The sequence below is a fragment of the Triticum urartu genome, chromosome 7 (assembly GCF_003073215.2).
Source record: "Triticum urartu cultivar G1812 chromosome 7, Tu2.1, whole genome shotgun sequence".
NCBI classification, from domain to species: domain Eukaryota; kingdom Viridiplantae; phylum Streptophyta; class Magnoliopsida; order Poales; family Poaceae; genus Triticum; species Triticum urartu.
This window is the reverse complement of record NC_053028.1, coordinates 339,804,585-339,809,799: the sequence shown is the minus strand read 5'-3', so window position 1 is coordinate 339,809,799 and position 5,215 is coordinate 339,804,585.

Genomic DNA, 5,215 nt, shown 5'->3' with positions numbered 1-5,215 from the left:
CTGACCTCGACCGGACGTCCGACCGAAGCACACCCGAGCCGAAATTACGAACGTCCGACAGGCACCGGACCTACGGACCCTCGCGAGCCTCCGGATGACCGGTGACCCCCGGACGTCCGACGCCTATGTGCTGATTCGTGTTTGGGCCGCAGCCAATGTACCCCTTCGCCCCCTCTTTTGCACTAAGACTATAAATACTCCACCTATTCCTTCTAGCTAGGGTTAGCAAAGGATTAGCTCATGTTTGTGTGAGAGCTTTGCTCATCCACTTGGTTACCTTCTCCTCGGAGATTCGAGCCTCCTACGGAGAAGATCCCCCAAGAGGATTCAAGACCCCTCTTTAGGGAAGAACATCAAGACCTCCTCACGGAGAAGACCGGTTACCGTGTATCGTCCCTAGTTGACCGTGGAGCATGTATCGTTCTATGTCCGAGGATCTAGCACTTTTGTGACTTGTTCTTGTTAGTTTGAGTGTTCCTCTTGTGTTTCCCCTTTGTGTTCTTCATGTTCTTCATGGGATTCCGCTCCTTACCGTGGATTCATGGGATTCCGCTCCTTTCGTGGAACCCTAATCGGCCAATCTTTCACGAAAGGAGCAAATCCCGCGAAGAACAGGACGAACACGCAGGGGGAAACGAGGGGAAACACGACAGAAACACTAAAACAAACAAGAATGATCACACATGTGCTAGATCCATGAACACAAAGGGAGATACAACATCCAAAGTCAACAACGGACGAAACAAGAGGTAACCGGTCTTCTCCGTGAGGAGGTCTTGAATCCATGGGGGGATGTTCCCTTAGAAAGGGGGCTTGAATCCAAATGGATCTTCTCCGTAGAGGCCACGCTCTCTCTCGTGGAGTAGATCCGATATGGATGAGCATAGCTCTATCTCTCAAATGAGTTATCATAACGCTAACCCTAGAAAGTTGGACGAGGTGGAGTATTGCTACCTCTTGAGCACTTCGTTGGATTTCCTTGAAGAGGAAAGGATGATGCAGCAAATTAGCGTAAGTTTTCCCCTCAATTTTTGAGAACCAAGGTATCAATCGAGTAGGAGGCTACGCGCGAGTCCCTCGTACCTGCACAAAACAAATAACTCCTCGCAACCAACACGATAAGGGGTTGTCAATCCCTTCACGGTCACTTACGAGAGTGAGATCTGATAGATATGATAGGATAATATTTTTGTGATAAATATGCAAAGTAAAATAAAAGCAAAGTAAAAAGCAAAAGAAATAACTAAGTATTGGAAGATTAATATGATGAAGATAGACCCGGGGGCCATAGGTTTTACTAGTGGCTTCTCTCAAGAGCATAAGTATTTTACGGTGGGTGAACGAATTACTGTTGAGCAATTGACAGAATTGAGCATAGTTATGAGAATATCTAGGTATGATCATGTATATAGGCATCATGTCCAAGACAAGTAGACCGACTCCTGCCTGCATCTACTATTATTACTCCACTCATCGACCGCTATCCAACATGCATCTAGAGTATTAAGTTCATGAAAACAGAGAAACGCCTAAAGCAAGATGACATGATGCAGAGGGATAAATTCATGCAATATGATAAAGCCCCCATCTTGTTATCCTCGATGGAAACAATACAATACGTGCCTTGCTGCCCCTACTGTCGCTGGGAAAGGACACCGCAAGATTGAACCCAAAGTTAAGCCCTTCTCCCATTGCAAGAAAGATCAATCTAGTAGGCTAAACCAAACTGATAATTTGAAGAGACTTGCAAAGATAACCAATCATACATAAAAGAATTCAGAGAAGATTCAAATATTGTTCATAGATAATCTTGATCATAAACCCACAATCATCGGTCTCAACAAACACACCGCAAAAAGAAGATTACATCGAATAGATCTCCACAAGAGAGGGGCAGAACATTGTATTGAGATCCAAAAAGAGAGAAGAAGCCATCTAGCTAATAACTATGGACCCGAAGGTCTGAGGTAAACTACTCACATTTCATCAGAGAGGCTATGGTGTTGATGTAGAAGCCCGCCGTGATGGATGCCCCCTCCGGCGGAGCTCCGGAACAGGCCCCAAGATGGGATCTCGTGGATACAGAAAGTTATGGTGGTGGAATTAGGGTTTTGGCTCTGTATTTCATCGTTTGGGGGTACGTAGGTATATATAGGAGGAAGGACTACATCGGTGGAGCAACAGGGGGCCCACGAGGGTGGAGGGCGCGCCTGGGGGAGTAGGCGCGCCCCCTACCTCGTGGCTTCCTCCTTTATTTCTTGACGTAGGGTCCAAGTCTCCTGGATCATGTTCGGTGAGAAAATCACGTTCCCGAAGGTTTCATTCCGTTTGGACTCCGTTTGATATTCCTTTTCTGCAAAACTCTGAAATAGGCAAAAAAACAACAATTCTGGGCTGGGCCTCCGGTTAATAGGTTAGTCCCAAAAATAATATAAAAGTGGATAATAAAGCCCAGTAATGTCCAAAACAGTAGATAATATAGCATGGAGCAATTAAAAATTATAGATACGTTGGAGACGTATTAAGCATCCCCAAGCTTAATTCATGCTCGTCCTCGAGTAGGTAAATGATAAAAAAGATAATTTTGATGCAGAGTGCTACTTGGCATAATTTTAATGTAATTCTTCTTAATTGTGGTATGAATATTCAGATCCGAAAGATTCAAGATAAAAGTTCATATTTACATAAAAATAATAATACTTCAAGCATACTAACTAAGCAATTATGTCTTCTCAAAATAACATGGCCAAAGAAAGTTCATCCCTACAAAATCATAAAGTTTGGTCATGCTCCATTTTCGTCAAACAAGAATGCTCTCATCATGCACAACCCCGATGACAAGCCAAGCAATTGTTTCATACTTTAGTAATCTCAAACCTATAAACTTTCACGCAATATATGAGCGCAAGCCATGGACATAGCACTATGGGTGGAATAGAATATGATGATGGGGGTTATGTGGAGAAGACAAAAAAGGAGAAAGTCTCACATCAACGAGGCTAATCAATGGGCTATGGAGATGCCCATCGATTGATGTTAATGCAAGGAGTAGGGATTGCCATGCAATGGATGCACTAGAGCTATAAATGTGTGAAAGCTCAACAAAAGAAACTAAGTGGGTGTACATCCAACTTGCTTGCTCACGAAGACCTAGGGCACTTGAGGAGGCCCATTGTTGGAATATACAAGCCAAGTTCTATAATGAAAATTTTCCACTAGTATATGAAAGTGACAAAACAAAAGACTCTCTATCATGAAGATTATGGTGCTACTTTGAAGCACATGTGTGGCAAAGGATAGTAGCATTGTTCCTTCTCTCTTTTTCTGGGCCTTCTCTTTTTTATGGCCTTTCTCTCCTTTTTTTAATTCCTCACTTGGGACAATGCTCTAGAAAATGATGATCATCACACTTCTATTTATTTACAACTCAATGATTACAACTCGATGCTAGAACGAAAGATGACTCTATATGAATGCCTCCGGCGGTGTACCGGGATGTGCAATGAACCAAGAGTGACATGTCTGAAAGAATTATGAACGGTGGCTTTGCCATAAATACTATGTTGACTACATGATCATGCTAAGCAATATGACAATGATGAATGTGTCATGATAAACGGAATGGTGGAAAGTTGCATAGCAATATATCTCGGAATGGCTATGGAAATGCCATAATAGGTAGGTATGGTGGCTGTTTTGAGGAAGATATAAGGGGATTTATGTGTGAAAGAGCGTATCATATCATGGGGTTTGGATGCACCGGCGAAGTTTGCACCAACTCTTAATGTGAGAAAGGGCAATGCACGGTACCGAAGAGGCTAGCAATGATGGAAGGGTGAGACTGCGTATAATCCATGGACTCAATATTAGTCATAAAGAACTCACATACTTATTGCAAAAATCTACAAGTCATCAAAAACCAAGCACTACGTGCATGCTCCTAGGGGGATAGATTGGTAGGAAAAGACCATCGCTCGTCCCCGAACGCCACTCATAAGGAGGACAATAAAAGAACACCTCATGTTTCAAATTTGTTACATAAAGTTTAGCATATGTGCATGCTACGGGACTTGCAAATTTCAACACAAGCATTTCTCAAATTCACAACTACTCAACTAGCATGACTTTGATATTAATACCTCCATATCTCAAAACAATCATCAAGCATCAAACTTCTCTTAGTATTCAAAACACTCATAAGAAAATTTTACTCTTGAATACCTAGCATATTAGGATTATTTAAGCAAATTACCATGCTATTTAAGACTCTCAAATAATCTAAGTGAAGCATGAGAGATCAATAGTTTCTATAAAACAAATCCACCATCGTGCTCTTAATGATATAAGTGAAGTACTAGAGCAAAACTATATAACTCAAAAGATATAAGTGAAGTACATAGAGTATTGCAAAAAATTCCAAATCATGTATGGCTCTCTAAAAAGGTGTGTACAGAAAGGATGATTGTGGTAAACTAAAAATAAAAGACTCAAATCATACAAGACGCTCCAAGCAAAACACATATCATGTGGTGAATAAAAATATAGCTCCAAGTAAAGTTACCGATAGAAGTAGATGAAAGAGGGGATGCCTTCCAGGGCATCCCCAAGCTTTGGCTTTTAGGTGTCCTTAGAATATCTTGGGGGTGCCATTGGAATCCCCAAGCTTAGGCTCTTGCCACTCCTTGTTCCATAATCCATCAAATCTTTACCCAAAACATGAAAACTTCACAACACAAAACTTAAAGTAGAAAATCTCATGAGCTCCGTTGGTGAAAGAAAACAAAAGACCACTTCAAGGTACTATAATGAAATCATTCTTTATTTATATTGGTGTTAAACCTACTGTATTCCAACTTCTCTATGGTTTATAAACTATTTTACTAGCCATAGATTCATCAAAATAAGCAAACAACACACGAAAAACAGAATCTGTCAAAAACATAACAGTCTGTAGTAATCTGTAACTAGCGCAAGATCTGTAACCCCAAAAATTCTAAAATAAATTGCTGGACGCGAGGAATTTATATATTAATCATATGAAAAAAGAATTAACTAAATATCACTTTCCAAATAAAAACGGCAGCAGTTCTCGTGAGCGCTAAAGTTTCTGTTTTTTACAGCAAGATATCAAGACTTTCCCCAAGTCTTCCCAATGGTTCTACTTGGCAAAAACACTAATTAAACACAAAAAACACAACCAAAACAGAGGCTAGGT